Raw genomic sequence first — 22338 nt, forward strand, 5'->3', positions numbered from 1 at the left:
ATAAATTTTAACATGCCCTGTAAATCCTTTTTTTTTTTTTTTCCCCTCTCTCCAGGGACCTGTTATTGGCTACCTTTTATTGACAAAGACCTCTCTGTAGTGCACACAATGCTATTTTTTTTTTTTTTTGGCACTCTTATTTGCCAAGCATCACCTACTTTATTTCATTATTTCTTCCCCATTAAAGAAAGAAACCCTAAAATAATGCTCTAACTCCTCTCCACCTTAACTAGATGACCCAATCCAAATATTTCTTATTATCTATAATGGGGTGAAGCTGAGGCAGGGGAAGTTCAGACTAGATATCAGGAGGAGATTTTTTACTGAGAGGGTGGTTGTGCACTGGAACAGGCTCCCCAGTGAAGTAGTCACTGCACCAAGCCTGCCTGAATTTAAGAAGAGATCTGACTGTGCACGTAGGCACATGGTCTAAACTTTTGGGTAGACCTGTGCAGTGCAAGGAGTTGGACTTGATGATCCTTATGGGTCCCTTCCAACTCTGAATATTCTATGATTCTATGATCTTGATGGCTAAACAGAGACACAAGTCCTGAAGATCTGAGAAATAAGGTCAAATGAGAGAGGTCTGAGCTGTAGCAGAACAAGACTTTTATTACTTATATGACTTGTAACTTCTTTCTCCAACCAATTAGCCACATACTGTGCTACAGGTGTTTACACATTATTACAGTCTATATATTTGAGTACATCCTACAAATAACTTGTTTCACTTCACAGCTCTGGCTTTTGTAATTGAAAGGGTGGCCAGCACACCCTTTAACAGCTGCAATACAAGTTATAGGTTTGGAAAATGAGTTTGTGTGTTCTTTCCAGTTGATAAGGGTAACCGCAAAAGTGTAACATAGAGCGTCTATTTTGCAAGTACAGAGGAAAACAAAATATGATGAAAGAAGGCCTCAGGATGCTATTAAGTCCTTACTTACAGAAACCACAGAGAGAATATAACAGCTGATACATTAGTATGTACAAATATACATAAACTGATGGTCTCTATGTCTAACACCCTTGCTAAACAGCAAGCCAGTCTCAAGAGCCTTATTTCCTAATGGACAAAAAACAGGCAAAAAAATCACATCTGCCTTCTTCAGTGGGATAGAATGGAAAGGCACGCTATTTTCCAATAATTTAAAGCCTTAGACATAATTTCTCGGGAGGAGGGGGGCAAGACATGGGACACGAAGACTCAACATAGAATCTTTAAGAAGAACAAAACCCAAACCAGCTGACCAACCAACCAAACAACAACAACAACAAAAAACACTGACACCAAAACACCACCACACAAACTGCTCCATAACTTTAAACAGGTATGGACAAAACCGTTCAGCAGACTCCTTTCTTTAGAATAACAGTACAAACCAGCACAAGCAATGATTCCCATTAAAAAGGACCTCATCTGAGGTGGTAACCCACTCTGTCCAGGATCCATTGCAGAGCTGTTTTCTTTGCTGCCCTCCTGTTTTCTAGAGATAGCGTTGTCCAGGTGTGCACATAACTATGATCTGGAAGTCTGTATTTACTGCATCTTGTGAGTTAGTGCAGTTTTGCTCTTTAAGTCATGTAATTACATAATCGGTGAAAACACTGTAATACTAGCATCAAAGATGAAGCTTACCAAAGCAATACAGCCTAATTCCTGATTTCTTAATTAAGAAAACATCTATTGGCAATGCTACCTTCCTCCCCCTATTATCCAACTCCAGTGCTGGCAGTCACCAAAGTAAATTGAATGTCACCAATTCCATATCACCATCACATTACTTTGTTCACTTTACTGAGGATTAAAAATTTTTACTAATATAAAAATAAATATCACCTTCCATTTAAACATATGTTTGCTTGCAGTAGTTTAGATATCTAAATTTTATCTTTATGCTTCCTCAAAATACAGATGGCTTCAACAAAATATAAGCCAACCTAAAACTGCTGGAAGGCCAAAGATACAAAACGAGCCAGCAGGACGAGCATGAACTCAGTTCCCCAGCGCACACTCAGCCCCATGTTCCTTTCACTCCACCCTACCGGGGACCTGCGCTGCCCCTTAACAACTCCTGCAGAGCACATATCGTTCCTCCACCTAATTGAACTGGCCAGCAGAGCAGGCTTGCAGTCTGCCCAGTCAAGGAGCCTGTGACTGTGCTTGCAAGAAAAGTTGTTGGTGTCTTAATGAGATACCACCTGAGCCTTCCTGCCACCTGAGCTGACAAAAGGACCAATGTTGTGCATTTGAGCAGAACTCAGCATTTTTTTTTTTTTAAATTATTTTTCAAAACATGCCATTTCTCAGCTGTGATGCATTTCTGTCATTAGCTTGGGAACCATCTTACAATTTTCTATCCCATAAAAGTATGACATCGCCATTGATGTAGAACAGGCTTATGTCTTTAACTGGATGGCAGCCCACTACTTAAAAGGCATCTTCCGTGGTTGACGCAGTTATGTTCCTGCCAGCCTTGGAGCACAGACAGCCCGGTCTCATGTGGTTTCACTTGTGCGTTTGTTTCCCCCTTTATTGCAGATTCCACACCTGAATATGTAATCTTCAATGGTGTTGTGCGTGCTTGGCCAGAACTAAAAAAATTTATGCTTCAGCCTCGCATTTCCCAATACATAGATGAATATGAAGGATTTACACACACACAGTACTTCTGACCTCCTGCTGTGAGTGGTATTTCAACAAGATGTCCTTTTTTTTTGGCAGGAGTGGGGGAGAGGGGAAAGAGGGAATTCCCGCCTTGTTGCAGTGGGTCCAGAACCTCAATAATTTAAGGTAAGATGACCAAATGACCAACAGAAGTGTCCCACATGTAATATTTTTGCCAGGCCAGTTCATTTTATCTCAAACTCTTCTTGCTGGGACTTCCACATATTTTATTATATGCTAAATAACAAAAGGATATCCAATTAAAAAATATATATGTTTTCTAGGATTAGAGAGTAGTTATATTTTTAGGAAAAACAACACAAAACGTCAGTGAAACTAAAAGGGCTCTGCACACTATTAAATCTAATACAATACCTAGAGAGCATCTCTCTCTCTTTTCACCAGAACAGATTTCTGTCCAAAGACTTATGAATATAAAGCTGTCAGGCCAATAAACAAATTTAGTTATAAAACAAGTCCAGTTCCTGTTCATGATTACAGTGGTATCAGAACAGATCAAACCTAACTTCAGTAAATACTTAGTAACAAAAACAAAACGTCACCCATATATCCTCTTTCTACATTCCTGCGAGCTACTAAAACATCTGATCTCTTGATTATACCACTGTGTAATCAAAGAAACATCATGCCACTGATTTCAGTATTGTCAGCCCTAATTAATTTATGAATCAGTTATTCTGGGGGCAGGGGACTACAGGCCAAGAAAACATTCTCCTTACGCTTACTTGTATCCCTATAAACATTCTCCTTACGCTTACTTGTATCCCTATCAAGCTACGTGGCAGCTCCAAAAGCAAAACTTCACAGGATTTTATGACTTGACTGTACGTTACACAAAGAAAACTTAAGTCACCTTTTATGAGTCCTCTGCCTGTAGAGGGGAAATGCTGTGTGATACTGGCTTACCTTTGCTGGAGTCATTAAATGAAAAGCCAAAAAAAATCCAGAATAAGTTACAAGAGCTTTGAGAGAAGCTTGTCCCCAGAACAAAGAGTTTTCTGATAAAGCCCTCTGTCCTAAACAACAGAACAACACTACACCCACAGTGATTTACAGCACAAGCTTCAGTGTGAATATGTATAAATCCCAGTTCCACAGTTACTTCTAAGGCTTCAAAAACAGGATCCCACAGAGCAAGCTTGTTCAGGTACAGCCAGAAATTGGAGTGGTATACAACAGCCAAGGCTTTGAACACCTGATCTCAGCATATTTGTGCATTCCAAACGTAGCAAGTTATTGCTTCCTGGCTAATCACTAATACATCTGCATCTTCGCAGTGTGCCTGGGGGCACAGTTATAGCTCTCCAGCAGCATTTTAATAAGCTATTCTATACACATCTTTTCTGAATTCTGTTAAGAAATTTACCACAAAAGACACTCCCAGGAAATTACAGAGGGAGTGGGAAAGCAAAACAAAACAAAACAAAACAACTCCCACAGATGCTCCGCTGAGTCTCTTGCTGTCAACATAGCATTAAAGCTACATAGGATTAGCTCACACTCAGGAAGGCTGAGACCCACACCCAGAACAAAGCTGTGCACTGATGATGATTTGGTCACCTTACACAATTTCTGCAAAAATAAAAGCCTCTTTAGGTAGAAGCCATGGAAAGCTGAGACAGTGAATCATGCACATTTATGCCCACTGCTGGAGGTTGGCTGTTGTTCCAAGTGGCCCAGTTCAGCATTTTCTAGGATCAGACACGTAATACAACACCAACACTCACTAGTGCTCCACTGCTCCTGAGCATTATAGTCTCACTGGCACAAAGGTACCTGCAGATTACATCCAGGGGACCCTCACTGGATAAGGAGAATTGTTCTCATACATTCACTAGCTCACAATGCTGACACTTCACTGACTCCTGAAAAAAAGAGCTGGAATAACCACCAGGTGTTGATGTATTAGTCTTTTACTCAAATAACTGTAAGAGAAGACCCTATTGCAAGACATGAACCTGTTTGAAGAAGTGGCCATTCATCAAATGCTTAAGACAAAAAGCTATGCCAAACTGAGCTGTCACATTTGTCAGTGTTGATATTTACACGCTTATCACCTTGTGACTATTGCCTTTAATTCAAAAGCTGCCCGTACTTCTTGCAAGCCAAGTCTTAAGTTGGAATAAAACACAAAGCAGACATTTCAGAGCAATTTTGGAAGATCATGAGCATATCTTCATTTCCACATCCACCCCAAGCTCACCTGCAACATGCCAAACACATGGCCATGTCTGATGTTACAGGATGTCAAACCTGTCTCCCCCACCAGAGCCTCACCCACAAGGCAGCAGGTGAGCACACAGCTTCTTCATCTAAACACAGGCTAAATCACACATGGGCACCAGGCTTGCCAGGGGAGCAGGGAGGCAATAAAGAATGGATGTTTGGGGTTTCTGGTCTGGGTTCCTCCTCCTCCTTTCCCCAGCAAACTCTGTAGTTGGAGTAAGGAATTAATTTGGGGGTTAGCACAAGGATAACTATCTTGTTTATTGACCGAAGAGCAGGATGTTTTCTTCATGTATTCAGAACAGTTTGCTTGTAGTGACATGTATGGAAGCACACAGTAGTCAAGTAAATGTGACCTGCCTGATGAGGAACAGCTCTCTCGCTGAGGACAGAAAGCAGCATTTCTGGATATAAGACCAATTTGTATGTTTTGGGACTAGGAAAATCTGCAAGTCCTGCCCTTCCTGCATAGTCAAATGCCCTGTTACAGCACAGGCCAAAGCAACTGAGAGTTAGCACATACACTTTGGACTAAGACACTGAAACATGGGGGAAAGCTTTCCCCAAAAACTGTTACATTGGAGAAGTTAGAGGATTTTACCAGCCAAGTGCACAGGGATACCTGTACTTGAACTCATGTGCTGCACAACTTGATCCTCACATCACCCTAACTGAACAACACATTGTGGGTGAATTTCTGAGCATCAGACAGGTGCAGCCCTTTAATGCTAAACTTGATACCCAAGCTTGCTAGGATGGAAGTGGATTCTTTTATTTTCTTGAACACAATTAGATTTCAAGTTCCCCCCCTCAAAACCTAGAGGAAAATAAAATACAGATCAGAGAATCAGACTTAAAATATATAATGTGAGTGGGGATTTACTTTTTCCTCACAAAATATAACTAACAAAGATAACTAACAAATCAGAAATGAATTTTTGTCAGCCAAAATAAGCTTTCTAATGTTATAACCAACTGAAAGTAGCAAACTACTGTGTACTACCTTTGCAGGTAAGGAGAAGTAAAACAATCCTCAAGGTCCTGGTGGTGCTCAGGGTTTTGTACCCTTCTGCTGTTGCTGCCTTTTGACGTAGGTATTTTTTGCATCAGTCTCCCAGAAGGCCCAGACACAAGCAAAAATCAGCCCTTCCTCTGGGGACCTTCCTTGCACATGGTGGCAACTAAGTAACTTGCAGTTCTTTGTTTTATTAATTTCTCTCAATCCACCAATTTATTTTCTGCCTCCTGAACTGTAGCTTTGCAGCTGCTGGTATCACTAAACCACACTTGGCAAAACTGGGGGAAAACCACTGATAACCAAGAAAATAATCCATAGTTCCTCACCTAATATCACTTCTGAAATCCAACAGATTTTTTTTTTTTTTTTTTCACGTTTCATTTCCAGGACCCTTAAGGCTTCTCTGTAGCAGTAGGTAGAGAACTTCTAGTTCAGCTTGTACCCTTCCAGATGACGGATGTCTCTTCAATTTATCAATGAAAGTCTAATGAAGTGCTGGCTTTTGTTGGACTCTGGAAGTAAGAAGTTTGGGAGTATATAACACTATAAAATTGAAAAGCCAACCTGCCACTCTCATTCCTTTTCTATCCTGTTTGCTTTTCCTATAGTCCTCATCCTTCCTGTGGTCTTTTGTTATACCATTTTATTCACAAAAGAATCAAAGTAAAAACTGTAACAAAATAAAAAAAAAAAAAAAAGTGGGCACACAGTTTACTGGGTACAATATTTTCTTTTTAGTTACATAGCCTGGTTTCATGCTCACCCAAGGTTCTGAAGGAAAAGGAAACCTGGTGGTCTACCATCAGCCCTATTACAGAGAGATGTTACATCACCAAAGCAAAACACCTGATTCCACAGAATCTGAAATGTATCTGCTGCCTCTCCGCATAGAAATGAAAGTTGACATGAATGGAAATTAAATTATTTCCTTCCCCAAGAGGTGGTCATCTTCCCAGGTCAGAGGTAGGCAAAGACAAAATGGAAGAGTTCACATTTCATTGCTTGCACCACAGCTGTGACTAGACAGACAATATCTGTTTTGTTTTGTCTTTTTTTTTTCTTTTTTTTTTTCCCCTTCCATTTCTGACTTAGATTTTCCAAATATTCTTCAGAATAGAACTATTAAAATACAGAGGGGAAAAAATGCAGATTTAAGCAACGCATTAGTTGTGGAAATGTGCTGAAACTGAAAATTGTGTGGTTTTGTATGAAGGAAGAGAATACTGACACATAACCTCACTGAAACATATGGTTTGCGTTGATTCTCAAAAACCATAAATAAACATTAGGAAAATCATTATGAAATTTTTAAGAAATTGTTGGTGGGAATTGGAGAAGAAGAGACATGACAAAAGAAAGCAGACTGCCAGACTTGCAATTGCAAGCTAGCTGAGAATAGATACTTCTAAAAACAAGCTTATGTTTCACAAATATTTACAGTAGATGAAAAGCCTAAAGGCATTAAAAAAAAAAAAAAAAAAAAAAAAAAAGGCGCAGGAAGACAGCACAGTTACATCATTAAGGCCACCATGAAAATTTCTGGACTTCAGTGAATTAGCAAACCCTGCTAAGGGCCCTTGCAGCGATTCAATCAGAATTCAAGTTTGGTGTTCACATAGATGAGTCCTACTACATTTAAATGTACACATAAAACAACAAATGTAACATACAAAATTTTAATGCTTGGAATGTTAAAATCTGATTTTTTTCCTCAACACTGTGAGCGAACTATCTTCCAAATGACAAGTAGTATGTCTTTAAAATTTATGCCATTTCATAAGTATTCAGAAGCAGGAAAAGCTCCATGACTTACCATGTTCCTGCTTATAAATTGCCCTTTTTAGTTCAATGAAGTTGCAGAATTAAATATGTTGGCCTAAGATACTATGAATATGAATCCATTAATATTGTTTTATTTTTGCACTAGCCTAAGAGTACATCCATAGTCCAAAAATCTGCTGAGTAGCAGTAACTCACAAAGAAACTGAAATGTAATCACTTCTGACTGTCTGTATATGTTCTTCAATCATACTGAAATAGTTTTATCCATAAGGATGTGAACAGGTTCATTTTGCTGACTTGACTAAGGCAGGTCATATAAAACAAGACACGAATGATAAGGTAGCATAAGGTAATTGAATTCCTCATCCTTCACAACATCTAAGAAACATGCCCCATATTTAAACCATTTCTATTGGACAGACACAGTACTGAGATCTATTCCCTTTCCCTTTTCTTGCTTTAAAAGATCAGCAGCAAGATTTAAAAGTACAAGTCTTAGAAGTCCTCAATGATCTTGCTAGGACCACCACTGAACAGGGTTGACAATCCTAGCTCTGTTCTGCACATTTGCATTTCAGTCTTACTATTCAGGAGAGAAGTTTTGCCTACTCTTGTCGAAGACAATTTCAACTCTGTGTGCTGAGACTCTGTTACTGGCTAGCCTAAACACTCGACTGCAGAGTTAGGAACACGCAAGCACATCTTTACAGAAGCTGAGTTTGGAAGACTTCTAAGTCTATGAGAAAACAGAAATGTAACAATGGCAAAAGAAGTTATTTCCTGGTAAAAAGTATTTAGTTTTAAAATCTTGTTTCCCTGGAACCTTCATAAAAGAAAGGTTTTAGATAAAAGTGGTCAAAAGGAACTTGATTTTATTTTTCCTTTTCCTACAGAGTGCTAGAGTGAGAAGAGAGGATGTGCAGCCTGTAACACTGAGCTCAGCTGAATGATTAGCTACAGTAGGCTTGTGATCATGTATGCAAACAGAGCCTCTCTAGCCATACATGTGTCTTGTCCTTGGGCCTTCCATGGCGAGAAGCTTGTGACAGCTCAGACAAATATATGTCATTTAACTAGGAATGCATTTCTGCCATTCTAAAACTATCAGTAGCAATAATACCCAAGCCAACTGGAACACTGCAAGGGAAAATGAGCAATAGGCTTATCCCACCCTGAACTTTCCCCATGCAATGTCAAAACATGTCCAGGAACCACCTAGAGCTTCCACTTCTATGGCAGTATAGCTGTTGATTGTCATGATAGGTGGATCTTATCCTTCTTATCCTGAATTTACTCTCTGGCATGAGATTGTTGATCCCGTGAGACTGGTTTTATGTTCAAAGCATTCTCAAAGCTTTGTTTCTTTTGTGGCACATTCTGTATCCATCAACATCAAGCCACAAACTCAATTTTTTCCTTGTTAATTATGCCTGTGCTGCTCTGCTCTGGCTTTGTTCATCGTAGAGCTTTGATAAATGAGCTTTCTGCCCTCATCATTCTGAGGACACAGAGAAAAGTCCCATCCAGTTCCAACTTAGATGATGAAAATAAGGAAATGGGTTGGTTTTCATATTAGAAATTGATGAAGTGTGTGGGGAGGTGGGGAGAGAGAAAAGAAATTCCGGAATTAACCAGACCAGACCAGCAGCTCTGCCTTCCTGGAGCTGCTGGGTCAGCCAGCTCTGGCTATGCTTACATCTATAAAACAACTTCTCAACTTGATTTTGAACCAGCACAGCTTTCCAGTTTGAAAGATGGTAAAGCTCCTCTTACTTGCATAACTTACTTCTTATGAGAACAGCTCATTTACAGTTTAGTAATTGCACATTGCTGCATTAGGGCCACAAAACCACGAGGAGCTGTCCTGACTTTGTGACAAGTTAATAGCAAAATGTTTAGACCTAGAATTAACTTTTTGTTCAGTACTGTACTTTAGATAGCACAGCTAGTCTGTCTCAGCTCAGCCTACATCTATTGAGCTCAACAGAAAAAAAGGCAGCCTGTAGCTTAGTTTTGCTAAGAACAGCATTGTCCCTCCAAGTCCAAAGGAAAAATACAGAAGAGAAAGGAGGGGAAAGGAAAAAGGAGAAAAGGAGGGGAAAGGAAAAAGAACAGCCCTAGGAACACAAGCTCATGGTTACTCAGTTACAAACTAACAGCGAAGTTGTCATAAGGGTGGGTGCCAGCACCTGCTTCTCATAGAGGAAGAAAACTCTGTGCTGTACTGGTACTAACTGCTAGAATTACCATGGCTTGCACAGACTGATTGTAAGGCAGCAAAGCAAAGGAAAAAAAAAAAAAAAAAAAAAAAAAAAAAAAGTGATTCCAAATTGTTTTATGTAAACAGCTAAGATTTCTGGTTTATGCAGGTGTAATGTGACAACACACGTTTAAATAGCAGTAGTCACCTGGCCACTTCTATATACCAGTTCCTCTGTCAGGGAGGCAGCACTTCTCATGAAAATGCCAGGCCGAGGTCAGCTGTAGGCCAGCTCTCTTCAAGCAAGTACAAAATACCGGATTCCAGCTCTCTGCTCATCAGAAGTGGCATTTGCGAGGCAGTCCTTTTCTTTGCTCTTTGCCCAGGGCATGCTCAGAACCAGGCGGCAGGGAACATCACATGCTACAACACAGTCACGTCCAGAGCGCAGTAGCCCAATACCATGGGCTAAGAGGGAGCACATTTCTTTCACTTCTGATGTTAATTCCCTCTTTTTGCCTGTTTTCTATCAAACAAAACATCCTTCACTTTTCAGTAATAAATTACAGTGAAATGTATCCAATGGTACCTAGAGGGATAACCAGCTGTATTTAAGTTCACTTAATTTCTTTGTTCTCATGAAAACTTGTGAGTTTCAGGCATGGTCTGAATAAGGAAACAAAACAACTTGATTCAGAACCAGAGCCTCAGTGTTCCCATGATTGGGCTCCTTTGTCCTTCTCCCATTTCTTTGTTTGCATCTGTTTTTTCAGCAGCAGCAGGATAGCACGGCTTTCTCTTCTTTGCTAGCAAAACCATCTTTACACGGGTTGAAAAAAAATGCAGTTTTCCTCTACTCAAAGTTGCAAAGCGCTTCTAGCTCCTGGCTTGAGAGTTGGATGTCCATTGCAAACAAGGCAAAAAAAATATCTTAAAGGTCAAATCCAAACTGCATATTTTGGAGATAAACCTTGTGGAATAAATTCTGCACTGAAATACACATTGTATAATTTCTCAAGCCTAAATAGGCTCACATGTACATGCACAGAGCTTGAGACGTGATGCAAACTTTTCTGAAATTACTAAGAGAAAGATGTCAATTTGTAGGAAGACCAGAACTACTATGAAAACAAATATCATTCCTGCCTGACCAACCCTTCTGAGAGTGTACACTTTGGTCAATAGAGCCCCAAATATGTCTTGCCTCTCTCCTGCTGTTCCTCCTATATAATCACCAGCAGGGCAATCCTGCTGGCTGGGGCTAAGTGCTTTCTCTGCCCCTTCAGCATACTCATCGGTGCTTTCTGCACACGTGGACTTCTCCAACCTTATGCTTCACACTCCTGACGTACGTTTCTTCTACTCTCATAAGCAGCTCTTGCACTCTAGATTTTAGTCATCTGCATTACCCATTGTTTTGGGATGTTCTTGTTTCACTTTCCCTGCTTAGTTTTATGAAGCCAATATTAGCCCTGCTGATTTTCATGTTGGTGATGCTTAGCTGCTCTCAACCTCTCCTCATCTATGGTGTCCCCACCATGAATAGGGCACCTGAATATCCATATTTGGTGAGAATTAGCTAAGTTGATTAAATATGCATATGAAAAAATTATCAGGCAGCAACAGATTATGCTGATAAACATGGTGTCAGCTCAGCTATTCAATTCATCTTATCCCATTGCTTTTCTTCACTAGTTTATTAGACACACCTATTAGATGCCTATTCCAGAAGCAACTGGAGAAGCAAAGCTGGAAGCTAGAAAATGATTACCTGCGCTAACGTGAAGCTTTTCAAATTGTCTAAAAGTGTGGATATTTTCAGGATGTCTTATACTTACTTTTGAAGGTAAATAAATATACAAGTTTTTTTTTTGTTTGTTTTTTTTTTTTTTTTTTTTTTTTTTTTCTCCCTCAAATATTTATTTGGAGCTTTGGCATTTCCTTATTTCACTTGAGCTCTGTCTTTTACATGTGAGAGAACTCCAGCAGTTGAACAGCCCTTTACAGATATCACTCATACATCTACAGAGTATAAGATCAGCTAATCTATCAGTACAGGTAATCACAAGACCATTGGAAACTGCATAAAAAGTCAGAGCGTACATGTGCCTAAGCACCTATTTAAGCATCTTTCCTGGTGCCATTTTTTCTTTTTATATAGATACCTCAAAGGAAAGCCCTGGATTCACCCTACTCCTAATAGAAGTGAGTAGAAAAAGTTGAAGGGAGGGTTCTTCCAAAATAAAAATAGTTTGTGGAGTGTGGTGACTTGTGTAACGTGCCTTCTGTTTCACTGACATGCAAGCCAGACACATCTGATATTCAGCTGTTTTTTTCCACACAAGATAGTAGGATTATATCAAACACTGTGTGGTTTGCCGCACCAAAAAGGGAGGTGTGCCACATGACTTTCATTTGACCAACATGAATAAACATGTCACTAAAAGCTTTCTTAGGAAACACAGACTTCATGAAATAAAAAACATATTTTGAAAGACAGCCCACAACAGAAGTCATGGAATCAGTGGCCTTTGCATAACATGGAACATTTTCTGGAATAGCCATCATGGTACAGCCGTCTTCAGGACTGCCTAGTTGTTGGCCTTCAAGCTACAACATACATGGGTTTCAGATGCTCTGCCTTTAGCAGCTGGAGTAAGGTACCTTGAAAGCTCAACAAAACTGAAGTCCAGATACAGAGACTAGCTATTACTTTTCATGCTGGCAGTGGGCCAAATCGCGTTCATTTTACTCACAGGAGCCATCCAACTGAGGTCAGCATGATGACTCACACGAGCAGAGTGCACAGGACTTGGCACAACGCACTGCAGAAATGCAGATGTGGAAACTACAGCCAAAGACAAACAACAAGACTCGCAAGGCAAGAAAGGATTTGAGCTTGTTTCTGCTGACCTGCTCGTGCACTGAGACCCAACCAGACTATCACAACTCCCTAACGGTAGACTTTATTGCTAGCGTGTTATTTATGGTTTCAATAACCTCTATCTCGAGAACTCACCAGTTCAACAGGACTCACTGACATTTTCTGAGAACCTCCTGCAGGCTAGATCCAATAGTTAGACCTTGAATAGCAAATGTCATTAAAGATTCATGCTTCTCACAAACACACCTTGATATTAGTACTTCCCTACACCTAGAGTACAGGAAACTCATTTTCCTAAAATATAATGCAGTATCCCAGTTTTGAATAAAGGGTAGCCTTCCAATGCAATTACAGTTCTATTCCCTCCTATATTATAAATTAGGTATTCAATTAAAAAATATATATATATATATATGTATATATATATATAAGCAGCAAAATTGTGGAAACACTGAGTAGATGTATAAGCTTCTATTATTTTTGTCAAATTCATGTATCTCTTCACTTTGAGCAGATATTCTCAGATGGCTCAGCTTCATGTGTACTATGAAGGACCTGGAAGAACTGTATAAAAAAAAAAAAAAAAAAAAAAAAAAAACTGAACTGCAATCTTGAATGAGTTTGCATTCCATTTGGAATAACTCATGGACAGCAGGTTGGAAACTCTACCAGTTTTGACTTGTGGAGTGTTTCTGCAATTTCTCTCTCAGAGGGCATATTTGTCCCTCCCCAAAGAGACTGGGGTCCCACCCTACTTCAGATGGAACGCTAGATGCGAAGGTCACCTGCACTATAGCTAGCTACGTCTGCTATTCTCATGAGCATACACTCTGCTTAAGTACTCCTTCCAGGTTCTTCAGTGACTGTTTTCTCTCCAGAACAACCCTTAAATGGGAGCTTCCAAACCACAGAAAAGGAAAACATTACAAGCTAGTGCTGACTATGGATTGCACTATCAGTCTGGGATGGAGAAAGAAAGAGAGACAAAGAGGATAAAAAGAAAGAGAACTTATTACAGGGACATTCCCAGTTTCTACACAATCTAAACTCCAGATATAAAATACAGAAAAAGAGCATGAGAGTAGATCTGGGAAGAATGAACGTGGCATTTATGGTATGAGGAGGAAAAGCCTTTTAACTAAACCAGAAGACTCAGTTGTAAATTAGATCAACCACATCTCATCAACATATTCTGACTCACCACAAAACTGGTATTCTATTCCATTTGAGGTTGTTGTTAAGTTTCTTCCATATAGAAACAATATTGTCCTAGTTTTAGCAGGGGTGCGATTATTAGCATCAAAATAAACAAGACAATAAGATTTTTGTGTTAAAATTTCCTTACCACTAGACCAACTCATTACAAGTTCTGGGCTTTCTTTATATGATTAGTTCAAGAAAGTAGTTGCATTGCTGACTTCACTCACATATTGTATCCTTGAGTGAATTTGGCCATTAGTGCTTTGTCATCATAGCAGCAACCTTAGCTGGCTTATACCATTTTGCACACTGCAGTGATGTGTTTGATGTCTGAGGGAATGACACTTAAATGTTTCACTGTAAGCTAACAAATGTCGGTTCAAGCAAGCAGAAGCAATAATGTTTTCAGCAACTGAAAGTACACATACAAATATGTGCTTCTGAGTATGTCTCCATTCTCATGTCCTCTTACTCCCTGCTTCCCCTTTCAAACCTCTCTAAATGACTACTTTCTTCTGGCTCCAGTAAGAACAAATCTGGATTCCCAGCTTTCCTGTCTTACTCTGAAAGAGCCAGCTCTCCATCTGACCCTATACACAGAGCCTCCACGATCAGCTTATGTACAATTCACTCATACATTTGTGCACCTGTGTCATCATCTCTCACTCTTTTTGCCTCAGAAATCAGGGATGCTACAGGGGGAGTCGTACATTTCTCTGGAGACAACCATGGGGATGCATAACCTAGCCGACCCTGCCCAGGTTCTCAGCATGTCATTTGTCCCTGTCTGAAGGCTGTTTGGCACCTCAGGTGAGATGCTCTGGAGGCTGCCATTAACACCAAGAGGTACTGGAAATTCTTTTCAAATCCTGTCCCACAGTTGCACATCCTTTCTGTCCCTAGCCCAATGGGGCTGCATTCACAGGTGGCGGAGGCCATGTGCTTCACTATACAGTGAGGGGCTGCTTCAAGCATTGGCCACAGATAAAAGGAAACAAGTGTTCATGCATTAAACAGGGCTGAAAGCCTTTCTAATTCACTATTTTGAATGTGGATCAGAGGTTTCCTACCTTATCTCAGCTTAACAACAAGTTCAGTATATTAAATCAGAGGGGAAAATGGTTATGGCATTTCCCTGAAAAGTGGACTATATGAATTATTCCCTGTCCACCAAAGGTATCTCTATGCAGACACACACAGAGAGATATTAAATTGATGTTAAATACCTATTTTAAATAGCAGAGCACAGATTCCCTCCCAAACCATAAACACACATGGAGAAACTCAGCACCTCAATCAAGAAATGGCTGGTAGAAACTGCTTGGATTTGACCATCTTACAAGTATCTGAGAAACTTGTGTCTGTGAAGCGTCATCAAGATAATCTTTTCTCATTAATTTCTAGTACTTGGTATGGAAGCTGGGTCTGCAAAAAGTTTGCAGCAGTCCATTTGCATTACCTGAGTAAGTCTGGGCAAACCTAATAAATTGAATTCAAGTGGACTTCTGAGATGCACGCTGAATGAGGTGCAGTTCTGCAGATGCTGAGTTACTCGGAGCTTTGCATCAGTGAGTGCAGTCTGATTACAGGGTAATACAGTACAACACTAGCATCACACATCTTGCTTGTTTGATGGTTCAGCTCTTATTTTGCAGCTGTTAAATAACCAAAGCACATCCTACCAGATTTTCTACAGGCCTCCTGCTTGCCATGTGAGGTCCAAGGAAGAGCCTTGAGCTAGTCCCAAAGAGCACTCCCGTAACCTAGCCCTAAGCAAAACTTATGCTGATTCTTCACACTGCAATCAATCCTTGTTTAGTTTTGTAGTCAAAGTACAACAGTGTCTGCCTTCTGTCAGCTACAGAAAGCCATATGTGACATCGGGCACTGGAAAGCAGACACGTTTTGTGTTTTCATAAGAAGTTACACCAAGTACTTCAGGACATCACAAAAAGACAGGTTTGCTTAATGTTAATCAGGGACAGGGTTACATTCAGTTACACCAGAAGTTTAAAGACTTGATTTAAGCCAGTCACTACAACACTGCTTCTTAATGTTTGACTCAAGTCCTGCAGTGACAGCACTTCGATTCAAGCACTAAAGACTAGAAAGCATGTTTTGAATGTACAGAAGAATTTACCAAAAGTGACTTAAATTTTTGCTATTCTGTTTAAGATTTCTCTGGAAACCATGACTTTCCTAAATTTTTCCCTTTGTGCATCTGTGAAAGAAAACAGCAAATATTTCTGTTAAAATGGCAACTTTAATCACATCTGCAGAGCTGGCAAACATTTCAAATAGAAATAAAGCATCTTGGAAGGTCTGCAGGACCAGAGTCCTGCCAGTGACCACGCTAATACTTAACAGCATGACTGCTCTCATGTCAGCACTTGGGTGATCCACGTTAGCATTGCTGTTGCCACCTCTGTTTTTCCAGAGCTGTGCAATTTTGGCAAAGACAACTTTGCCAGCTTTTGCAAGCTAGTTCACAAGTAATTTTGGGAGAGCATTTCCAGCAAAATCCAGCATAATCAAATCAACTCTACTTCTTGGCATAATTAGCTCACAGAACTAACCTTCCCATCCCAGGCAGCTTCAGCTACATCAGCTCCAATACCTGTGCAACTCTATACCAGCGCATTACCACCTTATATTAAGCCATCCTTTCTAGGGCAACCATACTCATAACACTTCTTTTTCTGGTCCAGAAATGTGGCTATGCTTGCCGTTTTTTATTGCATGTAAAAAAGAAGCGTCATTTCTTCTTCCACTAACTGTTCTTAGAAGTTCGGAAAGTTCTTCCCCCCCCCCCCCCAGACATCTCCATCTTCTAAGACAAAGTACAAGAACAAACCCTTGAAAATGTTGCTTTCATATTTATTGTGCTGTTCTAATTATCACAAACATTCTTCCCAGTCTTTCAGACTCTATATACCTTGCCTAAGAGCCACATGCTGTTGCTGACATCAGCATAAATTACATCTTTCTTGGTGGGAAATTATACTATTTAGAAATAGAAGGCAAGAATAATAAATTCGAGGAGAAAAATGCAAAAATTCTCCATGACCTTCCTGACAAACTGTTGTAATGGTCTGAAAACTGCAGATGTTTTTCCACTAAGTTTTTACAATGTTTATTTTGAAATGCTTTTTTTTTTTTAATCATGTTGTTTTCCTGTTGTAATTTCTGTAAAGCAGATGTGACATCTTGGGCTTAAGGACTTTAAGCTCATTTTGATGGCTTAGTCTTGACACTGTTCATACAGCACAGAAAGGTCTCTTGCAACTGAAAATGGTCGGCTGTGTAAAGCACACAATCACCTGGGGGGAAAGGGGTTGTCCTCACCGTGTCGAGCACAGGAGTTGGAGCTTGAATTTAGTAAAGGGATCCATCTATGGCTCAGTCCCACGTGACTAATCCTCTGCAATTTGAGGAACATAGTCAGCCATATCAATTGGCCTTACACATTTCCATTTGGAGCAGCCTAAGGCCATTTATACACATGCACCAGTGTTACAGCAAAGTTGGGTTTGAGAACTGCAGGAACATGGATTCCACCTTTGAAAGGTTGAAGAGCTATATCTTTCTCCTAAAAATCATAAATCTGCAGAAGAGTTACAAACTTGAGCAGATTGGTTAGCCTCTTGGATAGCCAAGTTACAGTCACAACAGAACTACAGCTTTTTGCTATAAGTCCTCAGAACAGGACAAGAGAAGCCAGTGTCTGAATGACCAGCTGGTGAGAATGATGAATGATCCTAAATGCCTTGTCTGCCTGCCAGTTAAGCTGCAAATGGTTTCAGTGAGGTGCTGAACAACCTCTTGTGTTTTTTCCGTTCTGCATTCCCAGGTTTCACTGATGTCTACGCAACAGGCATGTTGCACAAAACCAGGTGGATTTTACACAGTACTATGAGAATAATAACAACGATAAAGAATCCGATTCTTTCTTCCTTTAAGGTCCTTCTCCCCTCTTCTTCAAGGCCCTCTCATTGACTCCTACCCTTCAGAGCAGCTCCCCCCATGCAGGGAATTCTACTCATGGCTGCTGTCCCAAACAGTCTGTGATGAGGACAGGTGTGATTTCAGAATTATCCACAGAGGTTTTAACCAGTACCTAAAATTAACATTTACCTGCATCTTCCATCTCACTCACCTCATCTGTGGCCCTTCAGATTGCACAAAAGCACTGTGCAAGCCCACCCCCAATGAGACACTTACTCATGTCAAGAGCATTCAACAGCTACATACTATTGACTTGCTCAGGTGCTGGGAAATTCCCCATTTACCTGCAATCAAGCCAGAAAACCTCTCCATTTTCCCAGGAACTTAGATCCCTGGACAAAAGATGCTCAGCTATTTTTCTCCTGATTCCTAATTAACTTTTGGAAAGTCACCTTCCATACTTAATGATACCTTGCAAGCCTACACATCCACAGAAAGTCTGTGTTCAGAAGTCCCAAGGGGAAAAACAAAGCTGCATGCTACACATTTATGTTTTCAGATTACTATGCTGCTAGAAGGTAGACAGGAAAACAAATACTTCAGGGCTCATGAGTAAACGCAGCGAGATATTTTAAGTGAAAGGAGACTGCCATTTAGTGCCAGTCACATGCTGCTCATAAAGCAAAATACATTTAAAAACACTCATTAATCATTCCCAGCATGCTGGGAACTTCCAAACAGATGTTTATTGCAGGACAGATCATGTGGTTCAGATGTCCCTCAAATAGTCATCTGCTTTGGCCTCTTCAGGGACAATGTGTTGTTTTATAACGCTGCCTCAGAGAACTTGGGAAAGGGGAGCGAACATTACTACATATTAAATACAGTTCCAGAAACAGACTTACATACCTTATGTAGGCAAAATAAAACACAAATAATGACAGATATCTGTCTTGCGCCCTCAGGCACTCATCACTACGGCATCTTTTCTCAACTAAGACAATGAATAGTACAGAAACATTAAGAATGACAGTTTCAGAGCTGCCTGGATGATTTAGATACCAGTTAATTTCTGAACTGCTGGGCAGCTCAGATGTTGCTCAGAAATTCCTACTGATGGTTCAAAGGCCATACAGAAAGCTAAAACCTACAGCAAGCTATTGCCATAAGAAGGCTCTGGGAACTCAAATGGTAAGCTAACCGAGGAAGTTGAGCAACACACCCTGAATGAAGGCTTATTTGATTTTTCCAGTATAAATCTAGCTTTTAGTCTGTCACTCCTCTTACAAATGTTCACAAGGAAGCTGTGCAGTGTGGGATGGTGAGACCATGCCTTCTGCTCTTTACTTGACTAAATGCTACCCATCAAATCTTTTGCTCAAAAAAACCTACTCTTATCAATGTTTGGCTACCCTAACTCAAATCTTTATGATAGTATTTTATTCCTTTTGCACCTTGAGTCAAACAGAGAGGAGCCAGCAAACAACGTAGCCCTACAAGGCACAAATAAGGCGATTCTATAATCAAGCCTCCATCTCCCTGAAGGCTGTTGTCTCTGAGCTGTTCAAATATTGAATAACCCAAGAATATAATTACCCCTTGTATCCGATCATGTGCCAAATTTAAACTAACCCAAGAATTGTAATATAATACAGTTTCTTGAACCAGCTAAACTTTCCAATTGTTTATATCTCTGCCATATGGAGAAAGACCACCCAAACATAGTAGCAGGTAAAGGTTAATGTCACTGCTCAACAGAAAGGAAGGTCCTAGAGAAGATGCTAGGTATAACATAGCAGGTAAGGTGGTTTAGTGCCACACAGGTGTCAGGAGATTTGTGATTTCTCCTGTTCTGAGCCTCTGGCAGCTGTATGAAAAGCTGTCACATAACCTGTTTGGCCATGACTCAGTACTTTCTTCATGAACTGGAGGTGACTTCATTAAAATGTATGTGTTGCCTGAAGATTTTCTGTGGTTGGAAGAGAAATGCAATCCTTTACTATAATAAAACTGGATTTTACTTTCAGAGACTGGAATTTTCTGTATTGAACATGACAAAAGGTGAACACTACTCCCAAACAGTCACAGATATTTTACTTGTGCAAAATGTAACCTTACGGCTTAAGTTTAAAGTTGGAAAGTTTAAATAAAGGAAAACTTTCCATTCGCTAAATCTGATGCCAGTAAATATCCTTATATTTTACAAGCACTGAATAACATTTTGAATCAAGAGATGTTATTTGAACCTGGGAGTATCACCTGCTATTAAAGACTTTTTCTTTCCTGATAAACGTCCAACTTTGAAACATGTAGAAATAAGAAAACATTAAGTAATCTGTTCAAACAAAAAAAAAAGTTACTTTCATAGATACCTTTTCAGAAAGTGTTTTAAGACCATGTGGGAAACAGCTGATGAATTTAACAGGCTATTTTTTTAATATGGGTCATATTAAGGACTAAGGGTCTCTTAAAAAAAAAAAAAAATGTCGGCGCCCACTAAGCTTAGAATATGGTATTTCCTGGCTGTTTCAGTTCAGATCGGTATCAGAGTCCAATTTTCCCTGCATTTTCCACTCTACAGCCTTTCCCCAGCCATTGTCTGGAATACAAGGTAAGACGAAGCATGAAATGGGTTTTCCATATGGACTGAAAAACATACCAACAACCATTCAGTTTAAGTGAGGGAAGTGATGTTATCATTTACTGTTGATAGAGAGAACCAGAGTCTCCCAACTTCTGACCCCGGTGGTCTAGAAGCACATCTTCAGACAAGTTGATCTCATCTTGGTCCCCCAAAAGTAGTTATGGGTTCACACTGTGACCCAAAAAGCACGTCATAGCACGTGGCTTGCTGGTCCAGGATTTTAACTTTTCTGCTTTATTTCCAGACTATGAAATCTGGACAGAAACATTTAACAAGAGGGCAAAACAAACTCCTGTAAGATCAGGCATAGGATTTCCCAAAACACCTTTTAGGAGTCTAAAGTGAGGTTCCTAAATACCTTCTGTGCAACTCTGACCTTAGTTTCTTTTTAAGCTGATAGGGACTGAACTTCAAGTTTGGCTCTACTAGCTTTCTCGGCCATTCACTCTGAAGCACTGAGACTTTCTAGGGATCCTTGAACTGTTAGGAGGAGGACAGAGAGAACCAAACAGTAAACCCAAAAGACATCTGAGCCAGCAGCAAAAATCATCTGGTAGAAGATGGGGCTGCGGAAGCCTCTGCCTCTTAGCACAAAAGTAGTACTTGACCAATACTGCACTTGGTACTTCCGTGCAGTACTGGTCAGCAGATCATGCTTCTGAAAAAACTGTAAACTGGTAGAACAAAATCAAGAGGTTTGAGGGGAATTCATGTACAAGAGTGTACGCTCAAGTTTATCACACTGATACTACCAGGTAAGCCTCAGAAGGATCCTACAAATTCTTATTTCAGCCTTCTAGAGGGAAGATAAATGACAAATAAGATACACTCAGCAGAATAAGCCTCAACCTGTCTACAAGCCTGACCGCATCCACTGTAGAGAAGACATTACTACAATAAAGAGCCATCCCACTTGGACAGCTGGTGAAGGGATACTGGACTGACTTAAATAGAGGGAGGGATTATCCTACACTTTGCGGGCTTTTAAGTCACTAAAAGCACTTTATAAATTCCTCTGGCACCAGGAGCTACATAAGGAAAACATAAGTTGCTCTGTACAAACATAAGGTTTTTTAAAGCTTTCAAGGAAAGCTCAAAATCAGTGCTTATAATACGTTTTCAATAAAAGAAGAGATAAAAAGAGGAAAAGAGATTTTTGTATGCAACAGCCCATACAATAATCCTCTCTAACAGCTCATTTCAAACCAGCTGTACCCTCTGAAAGGATTTGCTAGACTTACACAGGCTATTTTTCAAAGTCCACGTAACAAAGTTGCAGGTGATGGGATTGGCAGTTGGTGTAATTTCACATCAGTGCATTATAAAACAAAAATCCCAACAAAGCAAAAACCCAGAAGACCCGCACTTATCTTTGCAACAAAGAACCTCAGTTTTTTGGTTCTACCTTCTGTACAGCCCTTGGTTGACTGCACTACCTCGAACATCACATGCCGTCAGATAGCTGACAAATGCATTTTTGAAGTTTGTAAAAATAACTGGAAAAAAAATAAAATAAACAAGTTATTTGGATTTCTGCAGGACAGTTCTAATCTGACATTTTGTTTGCCTGCTTTTTGTCATACAAAATAAGCCTCAGCTGCCACCACTGACTGCATGTAACAAAGAGGCTGTATTTTGCTTTGTTTAAACACAAGGTTACACCAAACTGCTTTAAGCCACTCTACAATTTAGTGGCATTTATTCTCTCTGTGCCTGTTGGAAACACATTAACGCCACAATTAGGGCTGTCAAA

This window comes from Oxyura jamaicensis, chromosome 4 (assembly GCF_011077185.1).
Source record: "Oxyura jamaicensis isolate SHBP4307 breed ruddy duck chromosome 4, BPBGC_Ojam_1.0, whole genome shotgun sequence".
NCBI lineage: Eukaryota > Metazoa > Chordata > Aves > Anseriformes > Anatidae > Oxyura > Oxyura jamaicensis.